This window comes from Thalassophryne amazonica, chromosome 16 (genome assembly GCF_902500255.1).
Source record: "Thalassophryne amazonica chromosome 16, fThaAma1.1, whole genome shotgun sequence".
NCBI lineage: Eukaryota > Metazoa > Chordata > Actinopteri > Batrachoidiformes > Batrachoididae > Thalassophryne > Thalassophryne amazonica.
Genome location: NC_047118.1, coordinates 66,312,443 through 66,338,607, shown reverse-complemented (window position 1 = coordinate 66,338,607; position 26,165 = coordinate 66,312,443). Strand labels below are relative to the sequence as shown.

At 41.8% G+C, this 26,165-nt stretch overlaps 1 protein-coding gene across 9 annotated transcripts in view; it reads right to left on the bottom strand.

The window, feature by feature from the left end:
- The window catches only part of caskin1 (CASK interacting protein 1), a 333,760-nt gene that overhangs the window by 260,555 nt on the left and 47,040 nt on the right, over positions 1-26,165 (bottom strand). The window lies entirely within an intron of this gene.

Here is a 26,165-nt window from a genome sequence, read left to right as displayed (position 1 = left end):
ATTGCACCATTTGCAAGGTCTTCTAAGAACGCTAACGCAGCCATTGTTATTGTTATTTTATGCATCACTTTGGGCATGCTTTTATGTCCACCCACATACTTGCAAACATATGGGTGTGTTAAATGCTCATAAGCATGTCTCTGATATGCACATCACTGTGATGACTTCTTGTTTTCACACTATTAACGGTTCCCAGCATCACCTCGACATGTCACCAGTGGAACAATAGCTGCAGAAACGTGTGTACGCCAGCCAGGATTTTTGTGTGAAGCACTGCACATTTCTACGATCATTTCACTTTTGATCATTTGATACAATTAAATGTGGTGACATCTGCTGGCCAATCGTTAACATAATACTTGCGTTGAACAATAAAACAATCAGGCTACGCTATGGCATTTGATATGGCTTGGTAGATCTCGATACATTTTAAAAGTAGATCTCGGTTCAAAAAAGGTTGGGTACCCCTGTCTTAAATCATTCTAAAGTCAGTTTTAAGCAGAAACAAGACTATTTTAAGCAGAAATTAGGTAATAATCGGTGAGTCACTACTGACGTTTTGAAATGACGGAGACGCAGTGAAGGCAGCAGCAGCAGCTCGTCTGGCTGCTGCGCTCTGATTGCTTCCTCCATCTTTTATTATGAAATAGTGCTGAATTTATGTGGAAATGATTGTTGTACAAAAGCTTCAGATGTCTGTCGCTGAGATAGATGATGACTGGAGTGCAGTTTTAAGCAGAAACGAGGTAATAATTGGTGAATCGCTGCTGATGCACAGAAATGACGCATGTGCAGAGAAGGCAGAGTGGACCGATTTTTAGGGGGGACCATTCGGTCGGCGACACTAGGTCTCTGTAGAAAGTCTATGGGTGACATCATGCAAGCTTTGTCCAGTATACACACATACACACACAGGTGTGTGTGTGTGTGTGTGTATGTACAGACTATGTTCCTTCAATGTCCACATTGTGGTAAAATTTTGGGTATTAGCACTGATCCTTTATTATGTATACATTTTTGACTGTCTGACTTCATCATATGACTTTTGGGTGACTTTATCATGAAGTCACTCCTGGTTGTTGAGGTATACAAAAAAAGGTTCTTCTTTTTTGGACCAAATTTTAGACCTTGACCTTTGACCCAAAATCTATCCAAAATCTATCACCTCTAGATAGCTAACCATTTAATATTCCCAAACAAGTCTGAAGGAAATCTGCCCAGCCATTTCTGAGTTATCATCTCCACAGACACACAGAAAAACACCAGTGAAAGCAATACCTTATTATCTCCACTGACACGCAGGGTAAAAACACAGAAGAAGGATAAGAAAAGATCTTTAAATAAAAAAACTCCAGAACACCCCTTGATATATCAGATAATAATATTCTAGGTGATACCAGCCATTCCCAGCCATCCCTCCCTCCTGCTTTCTCTCCTGTTGATGTTTACTGACAAGTAATCAGAGTTCACATGGAAACTGCAACAGATGTGGAACTAACGTCAAAATTACCCCTTTTTCCACTGCTGCACCGTTCCTGGCTGGATGTGCTCTTTCACCACTGACGGAACCCTGAGCTCCAACAGTGCAGATGTTATCTGCTGTATCAACCCATTTCTGAGTCTGTCCACAAGCGTTATGAAAGTGGTTAAAAACTGTGGAGTGTTTGACAGCTACGCTAGGTTTAAGAGGTTTTAAACGTGGGTCATCAACCTTCTCCTTACCTTAAAAATTGCTCCAGTGAAGATAGACGAGTGGGGTGTCCAAAACCCATGGTTCAAGCTAAATGTATCAAAGGCTGGTGGACCAAACAGTTTATTCCTCCACACCTACTTAAACAGCTTGTACTAGAAATAGCTCTGCCATAAGATCACCACAACAGCACTTACTCCACTCCAACTAGCTCAAATGACAAACAAAGTCAAGGTGGCTTTTCTACCACCGGTGTACATGAAAGGAACAAGAAGTGACCCAGGAAACTACCAGGTTATATCACTGATCTTCTACAATTATCATCATCACAAGACACATTATAAACCATCTTGAGTCCAACTATATTCTCACATCTCAACAACATTGATTCAGCTCCATAAGGCTGACTGAACCCCAGCTCATTGCAGTCATACATGACAACACCTTTGACTCAAAACACAACAGGTAGCTCAGTGGGATAGGAATTGGGCTACCAATATTTAGACCTGGGTTCAATTTCTGGTCACACTGTCTCTTGGTGTCCTTGGACAAGATGATCATCACCATCATCCCAGTAACGCAGTTGTTAATGGTACTAGCTGTGGTTGGGTAAGTAACTTGTGATGGACAGGCGACCCATCCAGGGAGAGTCGTAGATTCTCGTCTGCTTCACGCTATGGAATCCATGGATAACCACCAAGTGATCCTCAGATAGGACTTGACTCACAATATAGACAGATTCCAAGCTGCTTGATTTCACAAATGCCTTTTACCAAGTACCACACCAGGGCCTGTTATATAAACTCCAATGTTATGACATCAGAGACTAAATAAAAGTGGATTACGGCCAGATATAATAAATGGTTAAGTAATGTCACATGCAAGAGAACTCCTGTCAGAGTTTCCACAAGGCTCAGCAGTAAGCCCAGTTCTATTCCTGTGTTGCATTAATGACATTATAGGGAATGTTTCTAGTAAAGTAACATGATTTGCAGATGATGCTCTTCTGTACAGAACAATAACAATACATGTTGATAAAAATGGACATCAAAACCTCACCAAAGATTGGACTGGCATATGGAATTTGAAACAGAGAAGTGTTATATCATACAGATTTCAAATCAATTCAAGGATTATCCCAGCATATTATAGGACTGCAGCTATCGATTATTTTAGTTATCGAGTATTCTATTGATTATTCTGGTGATTAATTGAGTAATCAGATAAAAAGTACTTCTGCGTTTTTAAACAACATAGTCCAAAGCTCTCCCTAAGCAATGGCACAATATCGCTGCACCAGTGTTGACATTTTGCTGAAATGGCGATGGGATGTGGCTTTCTGTTTTGTTTTCTCCAACTTGTAAAATTTAACCATTTTTAAGTTTGTTTGTTTTTTATTAAGGTTGGTGAACTGGGTCCCTGCATGCTTTTTTATCCCTCTTTCTCTGCGATTCATTTCAGCTGGAGGTTGAACAGGCAAGCCTTGCAGTCAGTTTTTAAATTATTATTTTATTTAAGTTACCATGTTTTTGAAGCGTTGTGTGTTGCCAAAAAAAGCGAAATACAGAAGAAAGACTGGACTTCTGCTGACAAACAGCAGAAGTCCTACTCTTCACTCACTCCGGGACGGGGCTGTGACTCGCACCGGGCAGAGAGAGACAGCAGCCGGCCACCGGGTCAGTAATCACTCCCCATGTCAAATACACAAACACACTGCTTCGCTTTAAATGTGCAGTAAGTCTATTTCAGATGATCAGCGTGGACTCATTTCTCTTAAAAGGCTTTATTTTACTCTGTGTGTTGCGTTGGAAAGCTGAAGTTATCACTGCTAATTTGATTAGCTGTTATGCTCTAGTCTTCTTCTGTTTTTTTTTTTTTTCTGGGGACGTTGCAGCGCCACACACAGGCCTGGCACGTACTACAACGTTAAACGAAACCAGGGCACAGAATTTGCCTTGAACATTTTTTTTATCGAATTATTCGAGTTACTCGACTAATTGTTTAGCCCTAATATTATATAAAATTAGAGTGACTGCATTAGATACTAAGTACAACCAGACATATCTACTGATAAACTTCAATATAAGCTCTTGTGGAATTAGCTTCTACAAAATTTCACAGGAAAGGCCCACAGACCTTCAAACCTTCTTTCTACTAAGCTGTTTAAATGACCAAAAGAAATCAAACAGCTACCACAAACTACAAATGTAATGGGTGGTCTCCCATTGCCAATCACTGGCATACGTTTCTATCCCGATATCAAAACAGAGGAAATGTGGCCTGATTTTTTTAAACGGGAGGTGAAATTCATTAGGAATCACAGTTCTATTGTATATACGTATTCACAGCCTTTACCATGAAGCTCAAAATTGAGCTCAAGTGCATCCTGTTTCCACTGATCATCCTTGAGATGTTTCCACTGCTTAAATGGAGTCCACCTGGGATCATTTCAGTTGACTGGATAAATTTGGAAAGGCACACACCTGCCTACATATAAGGTCCCACAGTTGACAGTGCATGTCAGAACACAAACCAAGCATAGAGTCAAAAGAATTGTCCGTAGACCTCTGAGACAGGATTGTCTTGAGGCACAAATCTGGGGAGGATACAGAAACATTTCTGTTGCTTTGAAGGCCGCAATGTGCCTCCAGTATCTGTAAATGGAATAGGTTCGGATCCACCAGGACTCTTCCTGCCCGTCTAAACTCAGTGATCGGGGGAGAAGGGCTTCGGTCAGGGATGTGACCAAGAATCCGATGGTCACTCTGTCAGAACTCCAGCATTCCTCTGTGGAGAGAGGGGAAGCTTCCAGAAGGACAACCATCTCTTCAGCAATCCACTAATAGGCCTGTATGGTAGAGTGGCCAGACAGAAGCCACTGCATAGTAAAAGGCACATGGCAGCCCATCTGGAGTTTGCCAAAAGGCACCTGAAGGACTCTCAGACCATGAGAAACAAAATTCTCTGATCTGATGAGACAAAGATTGAACTCTTTGGCATGAATACCAGGCATCATGTTTGGAGGAAATTAGGCATGACGCTGCCACCACCATGCTTCCCTACAGTGAAGCATGGTGGTGGCAGCATCATGCTGTGGGGACGTTTTTCAGCGGCACGAACTGGAAGACTAGTCAGGATTGAGGGAAAGATGAATGCAGCAAAGTACAGAGACATCCTGAATGAAAACCTGCTCCAGAGCGCTCTTGACCTCAGACTGGGGTGACGGTTCATCTTTCAGCAGGACAATGACCCTAAGCACACAGCCAAGATATCAAAGGAGTGGCTTTAGGACAACTCTGAATGTCTTCGAGTGACCCAGCTAGAGCCCAGACATGAATCCGATTGAACATCTCTGGAGAGATCTGAAAACGGCTGGGTACCAACGTTCCCCATCCATCCTGGTGGAGCTTGAGAGGTGCTGCAAAGAGGAATGGACAAAACTGTCCAAAGATAGGTTCACCAAGCTCGTAGCATCATATTCAAAAAGACTTGAGGCTGTAATTTCTGCCAAAGGTGGATCAACAAAGTGCTTAGCAAAGGGTGTGAATACTTAGGTACATGTGATTTCTTAATTATTTCTAATAAATTTGCTAAAAAAAAAAACAAATCATCTTGTCACTGTGAGTAGAATTTTGAGGGGAAAAAAATAATTTACTCCATTTTACAATAAGGCTGTAACATACCTGGTGAGTACTTGACTGGATTTGAAAGTCACACTCTTTCATATCAAACAGCTCGAAGATGTGGTGTATGTTCATGGCTCCAGTCTATACTCTCATAGTCATAGCTATCAGGCTGGATGGTCAGAAACTTCTGGACACAAATGCACGGCTCGAACAGACAGCTCTGGTTGTAAAAAGGCTTTACTCGGGTGGATAGCAATGCTCGGTACACAAGAAGGCAGTCAAGGAAAAGCAGCAGTACAATAATCATCAGGCTTGAAGCGCAGTTGAAGCAACAGGCAGGAGGTCAGGATCACAAGAGGCAGGCAGGACTATGGAATGCAGGAACAGAGCTGGAAAGTGGCACAAGGCACAACAATCTGGCGAGGGACTAACACACCCAGTGAGCTTATTTAACCCCAGGAGACGAGCAGCAAATCAAAAAACGATTATGCATGGAAAACACCAGAACAAGGGCGTGACCAAGAAACAGACAAGAGGGTTAGAGACACACTGCCTGCATCTTCTGACTGACTGTGGTATGCAGTCATCGCTGCAAGATGGGCTTCTGAGAAGGCTGCCGGACTACTTTCGAGGTTTCCCGTATTTAAACAAGAAGCCCTCCAAAGCCACATGCATGCATCAGTGAGAGAGTAAGTAATCATGATTTTGTTGAAATTTTTGCCATTCGTGTGACTTAAAACATGGTCAAATTAATACACGGCAAGTCATGCGTTGTTTTGCAGTGCATTTATTTGTTTGTTGTGGGACTACTTTAGGTGTAGTGATCACTTCTTTGTGATGAGGCCAGAGTGTGGATGCGAACAGAAAATTAAAAGTCTTAATGGTCGTTTGGCCTAACCGTCCTTTTCTTTCGTTTCACAGCGAGATTTTTTACTCGCACAAAATCACACTGTGGTCAGTGGATGAGCTGCGGACGTTTCTGTGTTTGGTGGCGGAGGAGAGAATACAGAGAGGTGGATGAAGCGATGCGAAATGAGAAAATCTCCCAGTCTTTGGCCGCGCCCGGCTCACTGGACATTACAGCAACGCAGAGAACAGCTGAAAAAGCTTAAAAGTGATTATAGGACCACAACGACCGGAGGAGGTTGGACCGTAAAAGGCTAGAAATGGTTCGACAGCAGGAACGCTGTTTACTGACACCGACCGGCGAGCAACGGGAGGCAGGATGACCGCGACTCGGCCACGGCTTTGTTGAAGGCGATGGCTGGTAAGTGTTTTTGTCTGTAGTCTGCTTGAAAACACCGTTTAACGTTACTTATCCCATTGGTGGGAAGCACACATTAACAAGCGAAGATTTTGATTCTAAACTTGTGTTAACGTAACATCGTTGTCTCATGTATGCGGACACAGTGAGCTAACTGATTGCTAACTAGTGAGCTAGCTAACCCCGTGCTCTGCTTTAAAGTATTAACTTCTGACAGAAAAACACCTAAATTCAGCATGACAGCAAACGTGTACATTTGACTCATTTACTGCCATTACTGTGATGTGTTGTTTTTTTTTTTACTTGTTGCTATTTTGTGTTTTTGTTTAAGAATCCAGTTCCATAAGTGAGGAGGGTTCGACCACCAGTTTCAACATCTGTATCAACATCCAGCACCACACAGCAACATGTTATCACTGGTAAGAATAACGTGTCTCACATCATGTAACTTTCCCAAATACTATATATATATATATATATATATATATATATATATACAGGGTGAACCCCCCCCCCTCCCCCTTCACCAAATAACAAAACAAAACGAAAACAACCCATAAATATTGTAGTAAAATCCCACAAAGGCTCCCAAAGTTTCAGTTATCGTGGTCGCTTTGCATAAAAGTCATGTTCTTTCAAAATTATGCTCCAAATGGTCTGATTTGTTGGAGCATAGTTTTGAAAGTACATAATTTTTATGCAAAGTGACCAAGATAACTGAAACTCTGGGGAATGATCATACAGAGACTGAAGGTTTTTTTTTTTTTTTTGTAGGATTTTATTACAATTCTTCTGGGGGTTTTTTTTGGGGGGGGGGGGGGGTCACTCTGAGAGACAGCAAAGACCCAAGAAGAAAAACCCCACAAGAGAATAAACACACAAAAAACCAAAGAAACAGAAAATAACAAAACGGACTACAAAATAAAACCAGATAACCAAAACAGAATTCAAACCCTGACAATAGCTCACTTTTGCATGATCTAATCAAGTCAGTGTTTTTATCCTGGAAATGCATCATGGAACCTAAAGCTGCCCCAGACCCATACCACTGTCTCTTTAAATAATCGGGCTGTGGAGGTGATGCATTCTGACTTCAGACTGAGATCTTTGAAACTCGGCATCCAACTGCTTTTCCTTCTTTCTTTTTCTTTCGTTGTCTCTCTGGATTGTCAACCTGTTAAATGTGTCTTTGTATCTCACCAATGGAAGGTTTTGGAGTGTGGCGCTAAGAGAGAATGAATGAGACACAGAGAGACAGACTCCGTGGACTAAAGGATTGTGCTTATGTGCTAGTGTTACACAGAGAACAATAGCGTCATTGTACCTGAGTCTGCAGCTTCTGTCTGTCTGCATCCACGGTCCATATCTGTTCTGATCACACATGGCCAGTTTTCTTTCCGAGATTCTTTTTTAATTTTTCTCAAAAGCCCCCTTCTTGAAAATAAGTCTGTCTACCTTTTGGGGGGCATAAAAAAAGCTTCTGCTTCAACGGAAAGCAATTGAGTAAAACTTCAATCAACTCACTGTTTGTCAGACAGTTATTCAGTCAAATTTGGCAGAAAAAAAGGATTTGCTCTTTTGATCAATAAGTCGCACCATGTAATTAACATCAAACAAGACGAAGACCAACGCGCTTTGTTAGAAAATGTTGCAACTATCACTGAATGTTACCAAAGCTTTTGATTAATAAGCAGTGAAGCATGTATCATATGTGACAAAACAAACCTTATTTTCTTCTCTCCCTTTTTCTTTTGCTGTTCTTTTTGGCTTTTCATCTTTCTCTTTCTTCATTCTCTTTCCTTTCTGTCTTATTTTTCTTTCTCTTTTTGTTTAATATTTTCCTTTTTATCTCCCATATTCTCTTTCTCCCTCATTTTTCTTTTCTTTCCCCTACAATGGAGCTGAAATGAAATAAGATGTTCTTGTTGCATCAACTTTCAGCTTTAATTCAAAGAGTTTAAGAGATTTACGGCATTAACCTTTGGGGATTTTTATATAGTCCCTTTATTTTCAGAGCCCATAAGCAATTGGACAAACACAATATAGGGATTATTAATGAATATAATTTATCACTTTTACAGCCAGCTTTCTCTACACAAGTCATGGATACATGGATATTTCCAAGTCATGGAAAGTCTGGAATTAATTTACAACAAGCATTACATAACGTAAACAGTATGGTACTTTATCTTATATCAGTCTGCAGTAGGAAGCTCTCAGAAACTGAGTGGGAAGAAACCAAGACAGCCATGACAATTCTGAAGGAGTTATAGGCTTCTGTGGTTGTGATGGGAGGAAATTATGCACAGCACAATTGCATCTCTTGCATCTCCAGTTTTACCGCTTCAAGTGGCACAAAGATTTCCTTAAAGCTGCAGTGTGGAGGATTTAGAGGTGTTTATTAGTAGAAATGGAACATAATATTTGCATAAATACCTGCAACACTGAATCAATGTGTTTTCATAACAAGCCCTTTATAACTACATGGGGGCAGGCCTCCTCACGGGGACGTGCCCCCTCGTGAAGAGCGCAATGTTGCACTGCATTGTTGATACAGTAGCCCAAAACAGACATACTTGCCTGACATACTTGGAAACAAAAGTCATGACTAGTGATGACATAATGGGCCTTGCAACCTCATCACTAGATGACACTAAATTCTACACACTGTAGCTTTAATTTCAGCTTCAGTTTGAAGATACATGAGAGACTCAAGCCTGGAGTTGATCTGTTATCTTGTAGGTAATGGTTTCTATTTCAGGTCAAGCCCAACCTATTTAGCAAGTTTTGCAAAATAAACCTTCTTACAATTCAACAGCAAACAACATCCCGATCTACAGCTGCAGTGAAGCTGTAGACCCTGCACCACCAACCTCCACCCCCCTGTTGGCACTCGGTCCTGGATCCATGGCAGCCTGCAGAGGAGCCAAAGAGTTTAATGAAAGGAGACAGGAAAGATAAAAGCGCTGAGATCAAGAATGATTAGGAAAAAGTGTGTGAATGGGGGAATTTCTCTTTTCCAATCCAGAAATAAGAAAGAGTGAAGATGTGATGGTCAGTTTTTGGAGAGACAGAACTGACCGGACAAATTAAGTGAGATCGAATTATTGAAAAGGAAACACAGCAGCAGCCACAGAGTGCACAGTTGAAGTGTCTGACTGGGACCCGCGCTGCTGAATTGGAATAACTGTCGGTGTTCCAGAAATTTCCTGGCCAGCACAGAATGCTTGTTGCCATGGTGATGGATCCAGGAATGGGCCAGAGAAAGGAGATAGAGTGAAAGAGGGTGAGAGAGACAGAGAAGTAAAGTAATGAAAGATAAGAAGGGTGGATGGAAAGAAGTGAAAGAAAACTGAGATTAGGACCAGGAGGGACCCCAGCTCCAACTCCAGTAGCACACACACACGCACACTGAGCCAAACCACATGTTCTGCATGTGCTGAACAGCTGCATACACGTCGTGCATTAACCAAATTTTGCGCTCATTGGTGCAGAAATGCCACTACTTCACTCTCATTGGCTGACATCTTGCAAAACAACTCTCTGATAGGCCAGAAATGACACACACCTACACTTCCAGAGGGATCAAAGGAGACGAGATAAACGGACACGGATGTTGGTCCAACTCGCCCACTCATGTCTGCTCAAGTCTGGATTTACAAACTCAGGCTGCTGATGATGTGCTGATTTTTTGAAGTTTCAGCTTAAGTGACCCCAAAAAGCTCAATATTTGAAAAGTGAGTTTTCTGTGCACTTCCCTCATTTTAATCTCACGTAAAACCTCCTGGTCTCTGGGATGCATTTGATCTGAGCAGGTTCTGATGTCGGGCTGAGCTCAGCTGGGCCCTTATTTGAACTCCACTCATGTGATGTCAGCTTTCATGTGAATAAGCGAAGTGCACATCTCGGGCCGCGCAGTGCATTATGGGTACGCTACATTTTTCGGTTACCAATCCACATGCTATGACGGCGGAAAGCAGCAAGGAGTGCTATGATTTGGATCATTTCAATCGCTGGAAAGTTGACGATTTAAAGCGTTTTTGTAAGATCCGCGGATTACCTGTTACAACCAGGACTATGTACGACAGTGGACAGAAATGGAAAGAAGAGCTGGCTGCCCTTGCGTATGCTGCATCTTTACAGAAACTACCGTTGGTGCCGACAAAGGAGGAAAAGAGAGCTGCGGTCGAAAATGACAAGTCCTTGTTGATAGTTGGAGACAAACAAATTTCTGACCCCTTGAAGGCAACTGACGGATGTTAGACGAAGTCCAGAGTCTGAAACTGTGGATACTGGAGAATATTTGCTAAGCAGGGATGAGAAATCGCTACTCCACTGGCTTCGTAATGATTACAAGGAAGGTGGGTCTCACATATAACCTCTTTGGTGTCACCTTTGTTTTGATAAGTTGACAGACATACGATATGTGCATGCATGCAGTTCGTTTATAGAACATGTCAATATTACAATATTACGCGCCATGTCATTCATGGCGTGACATTACAGTCATAAGCCAATCCACAAAAATGGCGTCATCAGCCACATTATAATTCGGCACAGTTTCAAGATATTGACAAAATAAATGTGTGCAAGAAACTTATAATTTTTGTCTGTCTTTTACGTCCGTCTGGATCTTTCTCTTCTGTGGGTAAATTGTGTAGAATGAACGGAGGTTTACAACCACATTTCTTCTTCTTTCTGTCTTTGTGTGGACTCAGCGGAGCCTTGCAATCATGTGTTTTCAGCCAACTTTCAAGCCTATGAATTCCCTTCGAGCATTTGAAAACAGCACAATGCGCACGTGTCATTATTGTATGCATCGCTTAAGGCTTAAAGCCTTTGAAACAATCCCTGCAAGCCTTAACTTTCACAGTCAGCTAATGCTACTGTATACGAAATTCAATAGGAGCGGTGTGAGTTTGGTAGCAGGAATTTTTGACCCACGCATGCGCAGACACAACATACTCCTACCCACTTTCATACAGAAAACGTACAAACAAGTGTATTTGGAGACGTGTGCATGCTGCAGAATGGCCTTCCACCAGTCTTTACCACCTTCAATATCAGATAAGATGATGAAAATTTCTGCAAAGCTAGTCTGTCATTGCCAGTTTTTGGCCTTGGTTGATGTCCTCATTCCATTCTGGTGCATTTCGATAATGCACTAGCTCAGTGTTGATTACAAGGGGCATTGAACGCAGCACCATGTGCTCACAACATCAGTGAGTGCGGTCTCTGTGGTAGTCTTCTTATAACAAGACATCACCACTAAGCTACAATGTTAACATCCGAAAAATGTGTTCTGCTGAAGAGTGTGTTATGTCTTTCATGGGATTATGGATGTATGTTATATTCCAGAGGAGATTTAAAGAGGTCAGCGGACAGTGAGTATTTGAAATGCGTGCACACTGACCGCTGCACTGGTCATGATTTTCACCCTGCTGCCAAGAAATCATCCACCAATCGCTTCACAAATGACACAATCTGCATTGTATTTTCATTTTAGTTTACACTGTAACCTGGCATCAAAATAACTGAGGTGCCCAATCCACATTCAAGCAGACATGAATTATTTGAAGAAGAAGTGGTACAGATGAAATAATAACAAAGCCATCAGCAAAAATAAAATACGTAGATACATAGTGTGTGCGGGCTAGTACCAATCTGCTATGCAACAAATATTCCATACAGCCTGTGTGAAAACCTCCATGGTGCTTTTGCCAGAGCTGTGTATCTCACTGCACTGCTCTGCGCCTCACACTGCATTTCAATTTTAGCATTTAATATTTTAATATTAACTGGACATCAAACCATGTTCTGTCAATGTTGTGTTTTGCTAACAAGATTTAGAATCTGATTACACCAAGTTTTCACTGCCTTGCTTCTCTGTGTTCCATCCGGTTTTCCACAAACAGCATCCTTGTGTAAAGCAAAAAGGGAAAAACAAAGGGTGCAGCTGTTGCATTGGTGGAATATTCCAGAATCCCTATTTTCCCGTTGTCAACATGAGCGGTCCAGGTCCTGGCTCAGTTCAATATGAATAATCACCTGACAGCAGTGTGCAGCCAGCAGCACTGACTCATAGGACAGGCAGAGACGAACGGAGGTGGAGGCTGTTCAGTAGAGAGAAAAAAGATGGAAAACCACGGACTCTCCTGGATTTTAGGATCTCTGCAATCATGGTGTTCAAACAGCCTCTGCAACATATGTGTCAACAGCGATTTCTATGACATTCGACATTTTAGCCTAACTTGGACCCTGTTAATGCTCAGTGAAACTACTTGTTCGGCATTTTATAAGTTACAACTTCCACTGTGTTTTCACAACATAACCAATGACCTGGCAGAGGAACCTCCTGATATTTCTAACTGTCATGAACTTTTATTGGTTCACATCACGGCTGAGATGATTCCTTTAATACTTCAAGTAATAAAAATAGATGTTTATGACACCAGAGCCCCTCAGCCAGCCAACAAAACCTATTGGTGTCAAAGGGTGGAATAAATTTGCGAGTTCATAGCAAAATGACTGTCAGATAGAAAATTACTCTAAGAGAAAGATCCACAAACATAGGAAGACACCAAACAAGGACAGAAACATGGCTTACTATGTCAAGGTCAAAGGTTAAACTAACACCACTTTCACACCTTGACAATTTTTCCAGCGCATGCCGACCGCATTAAAAATGTTGTCATACGCTGGCGTACGTCTAATAATTTATGGGTTTTTATAAATTCAGAGCACACTGAAGCACCCTGATATAAGTCGCAATACCCCAAGTACAAACGTATGACTCATACATTCCGCACATGCGGGACATAAGTTGTAGGTAAGTTATGTGATTGTTGACACACGTTTCTTATAATTTACTCATAATTCAAAATATGTCCATTAATGCTGTCCATTGATTGGCTGAAAGCTGCAGTACTCATGCGAACAGACTGTTTCAAATATTAAAACCATTCACAAATGGAGTAAATATAAAGTCTTAGTCTTACTCATTCGTTTCAGTTAGATTCATCATCACAGCCTGACGAAAACGTATCCACATACAGCGTTCTGATTTTGGAAAATGACATCTAAAAAATACTTTAATTCCCTGTCATGGTAGGAGAAATGTAAGGTTTTAAAGCAAATCCTTTGTTGGTTTCTCTGCTCAGGAGTGTTTTTCAGCCTGAGAATGCCAGTTTCACAGTCTGATCTGACTGATCAGACGTGGGTACCGATCAGACCGCGATCGACGCTTTAAAAGTTGAGTCATAGCACCTCATTCATTCACAACAGCATTTACCATAGCCATCAGTCAGCTTATCACAATTTATTCCAAATTATGGTTTTGTTCATTGAACTGAACGACAATGAGCTGTCAGTGAAAGGATGATATACTCAGACATGCTAACAGATGTGTTGGTCTTATGCAACAATACAACTGCACAGTTTTTAAACTGCTACATAACTGATGTTCTTTCCTTCTGTACACTTACTGGGCTGAAGAATGCTTAAAAAAAATATATATATATATATACAGTTGTGAATACATTCCCAAAAGGCAGCATAAGATTGACAGCATTTATATGGTGAAACATATTTTGCCATATTTCCACAAAATGTTATTTTTGGAACACAGTGCAGTCTAAGCCATAGCACAGATGAATAGAATATCTCCATACTACCACTAGGAAACATATTCAAATATTATGATTATGACAGACGTGTTAATGTACACATGAATGAAAATAAAGCATTTTTATCCAGATGAATACATCGATATAATAACGCACCAAAGGTTTCCTGGAAATATATAAACAGGATACACTGGAATAAAGAGATGCTTCTGGATTTTGTGTGCGTGCATGTGTGGATGTGAATATGTATATGCATGTGAGTGTGCATGTGTGTATAATGGATCACGTTGCAGTATGAGGTTTGCAGCAACTTATCAAAATGTCTAAAATGTTTTTCCGGAATACAAAACTAATGCTCTAATTAAGACCTTGTTGAACCTGTCATCCTCGTGTGCCTCCTAGTTTAGTTTTTGTTTGTTTGTTTCTTTGCTCTCTTTTTCTGTCTTCCTTCCTTTCTTCACTGAGAATAGAGTCATCACGCTCACCAAATACACTCTAGTTTGGTCAGCTGGTGGGAAGATTTGGTTCAGATGGTCTGACAGTCTTTCACTGATCATCTTTAACCACAGACCGTTACCAGTGCCGCACTTTAGAAGAGTTCAAGCTTCCTGGAAAATAAATCTGGCCCAGATATCAGCTTTCAGAGCAGAAAGACAGGCTCCTCATACATGATATAGGTTGAAATATTCATGAACAAAGTGAAGGGGAAGCCTTCCTTGTCACCTTCATAACCTGCAGAACACTCTTTAGCTAGTTAAAACCAATTACATGTGAAAGCAGTGACTGAAATAAAGAGATTATGATGCATACAGACTGGGAGGTGGTTTTCATAACGTTTGGCTTTAGTGCAGGTATTAAAACTAAATCACTTTTTCCACAGTCAGGCATACTGACTTAAGTAAACTCCCCTTCACACAAAGCATGAATGAGGCTGAATGGCGCACGAAGGAGGATTCAGGCGACAGTCATTCAAATTTGAACTGCACTCAAACGCCTCATACAGCAGTCAGCACGAAGTTTCGGCTACAGCCAGTGGTGGGCACAGATAACCAAAAAGTTAGCTTCCATAACAGATAATCAGCTAACTGAAAAGTTATCTTTTATAAAGCTAAACCCATAAACTAAAATACGATAAAAAATTTATCAGAAGCTACAGCCAACCGATAACTTACAGTATTGTCTCTGGTACAGTTGCAACTACTAACAAGCTGATTTTGAGTTTTAACACCACGATCGCTTCTGGTAGCATCAAAGGTGACCACAGACCCAAACAATGAGTCAGCACTTCTGTCTTTGTGTGTCCTGCCCACTGCTGGAAGTTCCTGCTTACTACATAGCTTGCAGCAGAGAAGCAGTTGAGAAGAGCAGCAAAGCTCAACTCAAATATCAGTGTGTTCATCTGCTATAAGAGGTCTATTAGAAAAGTATCCGACCTTATTATTTTTTTCAAAAACCATATGGATTTGAATCACGTGTGATTACATCAGACATGCTTGAACCCTTGTGGGCATGCAAGAGTTTTTTCACGCCTGTCGGTTACGTCATTCGCCTGTGGGCAGTCTTTGAGTGAGGAGTGGTCCACCCTCTCGTCGTTTTTTTCATTGTTTAGGAATGGCTCAGAGACTGCTGCTTTGTTTGATCAAAATTTTTTCAAAACTGTAAGGCACAACTGAGTGGACACCATTCGATAAATTCAGCTGGTTTTCGGTAAAAATTTTAACAGCTGATGAGAGATTTTGGTGTGTAAGTGTCACTTTAAGGATGGCCCACGGCGCCTGACTGCGATCTGCGCTTCGAGGCGGCGTCGTCTCTCTGTTTCAAGCTGAAAACTTCCACATTTCAGGCTCTGTTCACCCAGGTCATCGTCAGAGAACAGAGAAGTTTCAGAAGAAGTCGGCATGAGGAGTTTATGCGGACATTCCACTGTTAAAGGAGATTTTGTAATGAAAGAACGTGCGGGCAGATTCGCATGTCGGGCCGGACCCGACCGTGGGGGGTCGCGACAGGAAAAACACCTCCGTTGGAAACCTTAACGGACAAGTTGGAACATGCCCAGCTGTTAAACAATTTCTCAGATACTCACTTGTTGAAAGCCATCAAAAGCCGCCTGAATTTTACAAATGGTTTTCAACACGGAGGTGTTTTTCCTGTCGCGGCGCAGACGGATTTGCTACGTCGTCACGGAACCGACTCGGCGAATTTGCCCGCACGTTCTTTCATTACAAAATCTCCTTTAACAGTGGAATGTCCGCATAAACTCCTCATGCCGACTTCTTCTGAAACTTCTCTGTTCTCTGACGATGTCCTGGGTGAACAGAGCCTTAAATTAGGAAGTTTTCAGCTCGAAACAGCCAGACAGACGCCACCTCCGACCACGCCGCGTCGATCCACTTTGTGAGCTGTCCTTAAAGCGAAAGAAACTCCACAACCTCTCATCAGCCGTTAAACTTTTCACCGAAAACCAGCAGAATTTCTCGAATAGTGTCCACTCGGATATCCCTCACAGGCCCTGAAAAGATTTTGATAAAGCAACGCGTGCCGTCTCCAGCAGCGTCTCAGACAAAGGATTTCAGCCAAGAGGGCTGGACCAGTGCTCACTCAAAGCCTGCCCACAAGCGAATGACGTCACCGACGCGTGAAAAACTCACGCATGCGCACGAGGGTTCAAGCATGTCTGGTGTAATCGCACGTGATTCAAATCCATACAGTTTTTTTTTTATAAAACTGCCGGTTAGTTTTCTAATAAACCTCGTATGATTAACTGAAATTTCTGATCCAGACAACCAATGATTTATAAAGGAAAATCATGAAAATGATCAGGGGTGCCCAAACCTTTGCATACAACTGTATAATTAACTGCATAGCCAGCCATATTGTAGCAGATATTTGTAATAAAATGTTTGGAACAGTCCAGCACATTAATGTCCACAACTGTTAGCGGCCACTGGCAGCAGGACGAGGACTCCGAAACATAGCTGTCACTCACAGTGGCTACACCCCTAATTCTTCAGAACTTTATGGCTTGAAATAGCTTTACCTGATGAGCTATTTAAAAATTCTGTGATAAAATACATTTGTCGTGAATGGGGAAAGTAGCTATCGAGACAAAACCATTTTTTTTTTTGACCAGGCTGTAAACATCTTTATTTCTTTGAAAATCTGAGGATTAAAATGGGGATCTATGAGGAGTGACTCGCTTTTGAAGCCAGCCTCAAGCAGCCATTCAAGAAACTGCAAGATGTAGCACGTCCGAGTTGACATTTTCCAGAACGAGAGGTTGCCAATTATCCCTCGCTGGTGAAAGTACCCTCTGGACTGAACTCATCAGCTGCCTGTAAACACGTTAATCCTCACTGTAGAAGACCAACATACTTAGAAGAAGAGCCGCAACAAACATCTGCTCATTACAAAATATGCCAAAACATCACATTTCAAACCATTTGAAAGTGGTTCAAAGTTCCAAGATTGAATGCCGTACAAAGGTTCTACAAATGAACAAACCTGGAGATAGACCGTGACGTCGATGCACCATAGGGACGTTCTGTTGTGGCCGTGCACAAAGAGGCCAATGAGCTAGTGTCCCTCTTTTTAAGAGGAAGTAGAGAAGGTTCTTATAATGATGAGTGATTTCACACTGCTGACATTTGAGTGGTAAAGTAGGTTATCTCACATGTAGGTCATTTTGAGATACTGGCCTTTAAACTGTAGCAAGACACAAAGAAAATTTTTACACATGAAAGAAAGATGAAACCATAAGAACTTTTATCATTTCAAATAAGGTCACGTTGTAGAAATGTAACACCATAACCTTGAAAATGTTGATGTTTGTGTGACAGCCCACTGCACCTCTCTAGTGGCTCATTTATGTGCTGAAAACTAAACAACCAAGAAGGAAAAGTGATCAGACATTTATAGGATTATACAATGTGAGTGGCTCGGTTGACTATTATGGACTTTTTTGCATCTTCATGTGTGCAAACAGCAAACATCTGTTCAGCTGCTGCATCACACGTGTACTCATCCAGATTCAGTGTCTGTCCAGCTACACAGAATCACACGTGTGCTCGTGCTGTGGAAGGCCAGACATTTCAGACATTTCATTTTTACAGCAGATGGTCGCATTCCTGCAAACATTGACATTAATGGACAGTTACCTTTTATTGAGGTCAAAGCAGAAGTGAGGAACCATACAGCTGCTTTGGAGGAGCATCATTTTAAAAAAAATATCCGACACTGGAGCTGTTTGAAGCACACGTGCGTGACAGTTACAGGACAGTTCAGTTCACCATCAGCAGTTATGCTTCACATAAACTGTGTATGGCAGCAAGGACACAGTCTGTATTTTAATATGCACACGGTAAAGGTGTGAATCATTCAGGAGCGTCTGCACACATTTTCATGAACTCGGCATAATCAGTTTCTATTATTCTGTCTATATGTTATTTCCCCTTAGAGCTTAATCAGGAAGGGCATCCGGCGTATTTGGCAAAGATTTTCAGTGTGTGTGTGTGTGAGAGAGAGAGAGACAGAGAGACAGAGAGAGAGAGCGAGAGAGAGCGTTTCTGCACAAAATCCGATAATTAAATCATTATTTTCTGAGTGTTTAACAGAATTCACACTCTCCAACTCATACATTGCATTCGGAAAGTATTCACAGTGCTTCACTTTTTCCAATTTTTTTATGTTACAGCCTTATTCCAAAATGGATGAAATTCTTTCATTCTTCTTCTTCAAAATTCTCCACACAATACCCCATAATGACAATGACAATTTTTTTTGAGATTTTTGCAAATTCATGAAAAATAAAAATAAAACAAAAATAAGAAATTACATGTACCTAGGTATTCACACACTTTGCTATGAAGCTCAACATTGAGCTCAGGTACATCATGTTTCCACTGATCATCCTAGTGATGTTTCTACAGCTTATTTGGAGTACACCTGGGGTAAATTCAGTTGATTGGACATGATTTGGTAAGACACACACCTGTCTACATACAAGGTCCCACAGTTGACAGTGCATGTCGGAGCACAAACCAAGCATGAAGTCAAAGGAATTGACTGTAGACCTCCAAGACAGGATTAGCTCGAGACAAAAATCTGGGGAAGGGTACAGAAACATTTCTGCTGCTTTGAAGGTCCCAGTGAGCACAGTGGCCTCCATCATCCATAAATGGGAGAAGTTCAGATCCACCGGGACTCTTTACAGAGCTGGCTGCCCATCTAAACTGAACAATCGGGGAAAAGGAGGGATGTGAGAGAGCTCCAGTATTCCTCTGTGGAGAGAGGAGAACGTTCCAACAGGACACCCATGGCTGCAGCAATCCACCAATCAAGTCTGTATGGTAGAGTGACCAGACGGAAGCCACTCCTTAGTAAAAGGCAATGGGAGACTAGTCAGGATTGAGGGAAAGATGAATGCAGCAATATACAGAGACATCCTGGATAAAAACCTGCTCCAGAGCACTCTTTACCTGAAATTGGGGTGACGGTTCATCATCTTTCAGCAGGACAATGACCCTAAGCACACAGCCAAGATATCAAAGGAGTGGCTTCAGGAGAACTCTGTGAATGTCTTTGAGTGGTCCAGCCAGAGCTCAGACCAGAACCTTACTGAACATCTCTGGAGAGATCTGAAAATGTCTGTGCACCGACGCTCCCCATCCAACCTGATGGGACTTGAGAGGTGCTGCAAAGAGGAATGGGCAAAACTGCCCAAAGATAGGTGCTCCAAGCTTGTAGCATCATATTCAAGAAGACTTGAGGCTGTAATTGCTCCCATCGATGCAACAATAATGTACTGAGCAAAGGATGTGAATACTTACGTACACAATTTCTTAGTTTTTATTTTTAATAAATTTGCAAAAATTAAAAAAAAAACTTTTTTATGTTGTCATTATGGGGTGATGCAAGTTGAATTTTGAGGGAAAAAATGAATTTATTGCATGTTGGAATAAGGCTGTATTCTTTGAAAGTGAAGCGCTGCAAATACTTTCTGGATGCACTACCAATGCAGGCACCTTTTCCTTCTTGATCTCTCTCTTGCTTGAAATGAACTTGTTTTTCATCCATCCATCCATCCATCCATTTTCTTCCGCTTTATCCGGAGTCGGGTCGCGGGGGCAGCAGCTCAAGCAAAGCCGCCCAGACCTCCTGATCCACACACACCTCCCCCAGCTCCTCCGGGGGAACTCCAGCGTGTCCTGGGTCTTCCCCGGGGCCTCCTCCCAATGGGACGTGCCCGGAACACCTCTCCAGCGAGGCATCCAGGGGGCATCCGGAAAAGATGCCCGAGCCACCTCAACTGACTCCTTTCGACATGGAGGAGCAGTGGCTCGACTCCGAGCTCCTCCCAAGTGACCGAGCTCCTCACCCTATCTCTAAGGCAGCGCCCAGCCACCCTGCAGAGGAAACTCATCTCGGCCGCTTGTACTCGCGATCTCGTTCTTTCGGTCATGAGCCAAATCTCATGACCATAGGTGAGGATCGGAACGTAGATCGATCGGTAAATCGAGAGCTTTGCCCCCCTACTCAGCTCTCTCTTCACCACGATGGTCCGATACAGCAACCGCATCACTGCAGATGCTGCACCGATCCGTCTATCGATCTCACGCTCCATCCGTCCCTCACTCGTGAACAAGACCCCGAGATACTTAAACTCCTCCACTTGAGGCAAGGACACTCCACCGACCTGAAGAGGGCAAAGCACCTTTTTCCGGTCGAGAACCATGGCCTCGGATTTGGAGGTCCTAATCTTCATCCCGGATGCTTCACACTCGGCTGCAAACTGCCCCAGTACACGCTTGTTTTTCAGTTTCTTCAATTTCCAAAACCTAGGATGAGTGGCCTACAAGGCCTCTCCTGCTTATCCACATTTTCCAAAATTAAAAAATAAACATAACACTCCAAAAAATTTGAAATATTACAAGAAATGACTTTGACTTTCCCATTAATTAGCACTTAACCCAAAACTTAACAGTTTCTATTCCTTGCTCTACCTTACAATATACCGTATTCTCCATGCAAAATTCTGCCCAAAGAGGGTGTGGGGCCGATGCACCATCATCAGAATGGCCATTTTTTATCACAAACAAAAATAAATTATAAATAAGGCCCCATAAAAAACATTAGTTTATCATCCTTGACATCAGAAAAAAGTGGTGAGGGAGGATGGATTTTTTTCCCTTAGAAACGGGTACATGCAACATCATTTCAAACCTGAAAAACGACACATACAGCACCTGCACACCAAGTGATGAACTGACAATATCAGATTTTTTAAAAATAAATCTTGTTTCCATGTTGAATACTGTCAGTGTGCTGCACGCTAGTAGCGTGATAAACATGCATACTGTGTGTGAGTGAGACAGAGCAACTGACTGCGTGGTTGCCAATGACAACAAGCCGCAAGTTTCAGGCCCGGCTCGGTAAACTTCAGCCATCTTCGGCCAAAGCATACTCACCATTTCACAGGCGTGCCGGTTCTTGCACCAGCTATACCCCCCATTAATGAAACTGGCAAAATAACAAAAAAAATTGATGCGGGCCAATTTCAGCACGTGGGGGGGAATGATAAACTAATGTTTTTTTAATGGGGTGTAACTCACCTGTTTGTGTCCATGTTTTGACATTTTTTCATTCATTAAATGTGTTACTTTTAATTTAATTTCAGGTGGCCATGCAACCAACTTTCTTCAAAAAAGGAGGTGGGCTAATGCTCAGCCCTAGGCCCTCTAACAAGCAAATATAGCAGTAGACAAAAACGAGTATATCACAGTCCATCTAGGGTATCCGAATCTCAGTAGGTACAGTATTTAGTAGTAGTTGAATGGTGCCCCAATAATTTGCTGCCTCCATAGTGTGCAAATACAACCCCTGGCAATAATTATGGAATCACCGGCCTCGTAGGATGTTCATTCAGTTGTTTAATTTTGTAGAAAAAAAGCAGATCACAGACATGACACAAAACTAAAGTCATTTCAAATGGCAACTTTCTGGCTTTAAGAAACACTATAAGAAAGGAAAAAAGATTGTGGCAGTCAGTAACGGTTACTTTTTTAGACCAAGCAGAGGGAAAAAAAAATGGACTCACTCAATTCTGAGGAATAAATTATGGAATCACCCTGTAAATTCTCATCCCCAAAACTAACACCTGCATCAAATCAGATCTGCTCGTTAGTGTGCATCTAAAAAGGAGTGATCACACCTTGGAGAGCTGTTGCACCAAGTGGACTGACATGAATCATGGCTCCAACACGAGAGATGTCAATTGAAACAAAAGAGAGGATTATCAAACTCTTAAAAGAGGGTAAATCATCACGCAATGTTGCAAAAGATGTTGGGTGTTCACAGTCAGCTGTGTCTAAACTCTGGACCAAATACAAACAACATGGGAAGGTTGTTAAAGGCAAACATACTGGTAGACCAAGGAAGACATCAAAGCGTCAAGACAGAAAACTTAAAGCAGTATGTCTCAAAAATTGAAAATGCACAACAAAACAAATGAGGAACGAATGGGAGGAAACTGGAGTCAACGTCTGTGACCGAACTGTAAGAAACCGCCTAAAGGAAATGGGATATACATACAGAAAAGCTAAACAAAAGCCATCATTAACACCTAAACAGAAAAAACAAGGTTACAATGGACTAAGTAAAAGCAATTGTGGACTGTGGATGACTGGATGAAAGTCATATTCAGTGATGAATCTCGAATCTGCATTGGGCAAGGTGATGATGCTGGAACTTTTGCGGCACCAAACAAAAGTTCCAGCATCATCACCTTGCCCAATTGCTTTTCCTTAGTCCATTGTAACCTTGTTTTTTTTTCTGTTTAGGTGTTAATGATGGCTTTCGTTTAGCTTTTCTGTATGTAAATCCCATTTCCTTTAGGCGGTTTCTTACAGTTCGGTCACAGACGTTGACTCCAGTTTCCTCCCATTCGTTCCTCATTTGTTTTGTTGTGCATTTTTGATTTTTGAGACATATTGCTTTAAGTTTTCTGTCTTGATGCTTTGATGTCTTCCTTGGTCTACCAGTATGTTTGCCTTTAACAACCTTCCCATGTTGTTTGTATTTGGTCGAGAGTTTAGACACAACTGACTGTGAACAACCAACATCTTTTGCAACATTGCGTGATGATTTACCCTCTTTTAAGAGTTTGATAATCCTCTCCTTTGTTTCAATTGACATCTCTTGTGTTGGAGCCATGATTCATGTCAGTCCACTTGGTGCAACAGCTCTCCAAGGTGTGATCACTCCTTTTTAGATGCAGACTAACGAGCAGATCTGATTTGATGCAGGTGTTAGTTTTGGGGATGAAAATTTACAGGATGATTCCATCATTTTTTCCTCAGAATGGAGTGATTCCATATTTTTTTCCCTCTGCTTGGTCTAAAAAAGTAACCGTTACTGACTGCCACAATTATTTTTCCTGATTTCTTATAGTGTTTCTTAAAGCCAGAAAGTTGCCATTTGAAATGACTTTAGTTTTGTGTCATGTCTGTGATCTGCTTTGTTTCTACAAAATTAAACAACTGAATGAACATCCTCCGAGGCCGGTGATTCCATAATTTTTGCCAGGGATTGTAGCACTACACTGTAAGATTGAACATGTTAAAATCAAGAGTAGAAGAGAAAGAGCTGCCTTGAAAATCGTAAGTTAAAAAAAAAAAATCAAATTTGGCCTTCTGACATGACTGTGTATTATTTTTAATCAAGATGTTCAATTTTACAGTGTAGTTTTTAAAACAAATTTTAAAAAATAGATTTTAATCACAATATCATCATCATCATCATCATAATAATAATAATACGACTGTTACTGCAAGTTCTTTGCCGTTCATGTTTATACCATTTTCTGAGATATTATCAAACCCATCCTGCCAAACCTCCTCAGTGAAGATGATAAAAAGGTACCACGTGTTCACTGTGTTGCTGAGAAACGCAGCAGATTACACAGTAGCTTTAACCGCCAAAACATCCCTGCACAAATCAAAGGGCGTGGCCAAAGGGTGTGTCAGTGAACATTTTCCCGAGACGTGATTCAGTGGCCGTACAGTGTGGCGGCTCTGTTTTTAGAGCGTACAGTCTTTCATGTAGAGGTGGCGGGACGGGCGGCGCTCCATGTTCACTGTGGGCGGAGCCTGGAATACTTCTACAGTACAGTCGATCCTTGTTCGACTGGTGTTAGATTAACTTTTGGAGTTGAGTCTGTAAATACGCACATTTTCCTGCCTTTCTTTGGTGCTCAAACACTGAATTGAAGGTGTAAGAAAACACTCTGTTATGCACTGAGGGTGTGAGTGGAAAAATCCTTCAAGGGAATAGAGAGAACACGTCTGCAAGCTAACACACACCTACACCAGCATACAGCTGCTGCACACGTTACGTAAAAACTCTCAGGTGAGACGGCTCAGCTGTCTTTTGTCTTTCTCCTTCCTTCTCTGTGTAATCATCTCCTGCAATGGTTTTCCAAGCATCTTACTCTGTGCGTGCATGTGCATGGTTGTGCATGTGACTGTGTGCACGTGTGTGTTTGTGCACGTGTGTGTGTGTGTGTGTGTCACCTTTTGTCCCCATTCTACGATGTTTCAGTTCCACCTTAACGATTACAACATGCACAAATGCTCACTAATGGATTCCAACTGTGTGTATAGTTTCCTGTGCCAGGTGACAAATAATGTACAATGGCAGGGAGAACTGTTTTTATATGTGTGTGTTCCTGTAATTATACATGATGAGGGGACAGAATTCTCTTCCCACAGTCATTTACATGTCCCTCATCAGGCTAAACAATGCCTCAATGTAACTTAATCTTTAATTTGTAGAGTTAAAACTAGACTTTACAATTAACACTAGTAAAACATTTAGGGCCCTATCTTGACAATCCATAGTACACAGCCTAAATCACAAAGTGCATGTGCCTTTGAGGCATGTCCAAAGCCACTTTGGTGTTTGTATGGTGCAAAGTGAAGCACATGGTGCAAAGGGATTATATTTAGCTTATTCATAGCTGTGTTTTGGGTAGGGATGGGAAAGATGAGATTTTATCGATATCGATACCATTATCGATTCTGCTTATCGATCTGATTCCTTATCGATTCCCTTATCGATACCTCCTGTGAATTTTCTGTGTACTACAAGTACAGGTTTACAGGTTTTCTATGTCAACAACATTTTATTGAGTCTTAAAGTAAATAAATATGAAATTGGTCACTAGATCCTTGATCTCTGGACATAAATAAACTCTACATGATTTTTATTTATGTCCACTTGATGAGAGCAAGCAGACACACATGCGTCACAGTGGTGAGTTGTTAGTCCATGACTGTCCAAACACAGTACTGTCCAGCTGGGATGTCCAGAATGACAGATCCCCACAGCCACTTCTGTCATAGCCACACCTCCTGTCAGTTCAGCGCACACACCAAAGCCACACTCCTGGGGCACTTAGACAAATTTCACTGTGAGTACAACAGTGATTGTCTGCAGTCTGCTGTCATGCCAAGAGTGCGAATGGCCACACATTTTCTCAGTGCCATGCAAGCGGCATTAGATGTTTGTGTATGTCAGCTGGAATTTGGCCGACACCTGCCATGACAGGGATCGATGGGTTCACACAGCACACACTCTGTCTTTCAGACGCTGGTGTGCGCAAATAGTTGTAGCAACAGGTGTACAAGGCCTTGGAAGTAGCTACAAAATTACACAGTTTGCATACGATTCCTGCTTCATGCATACTTAATGCGCAATTCGACCAAATTCGCACGCTGTGTGAAGGGGCCCTTAACGATACCCAAAAAGAACCTGTTCTCGATACCCAACCATAGTTTTGGGTACAACATGCCTTTAAGAGCCAAGGTGCACTTGACCTGGCATGCATCTGACATGGTATGCATCTGCATTCTGTTTCATGGAGAATGGGGTGCTTTTGGGAGTGATTGCACAGTTTAGAATTGCCT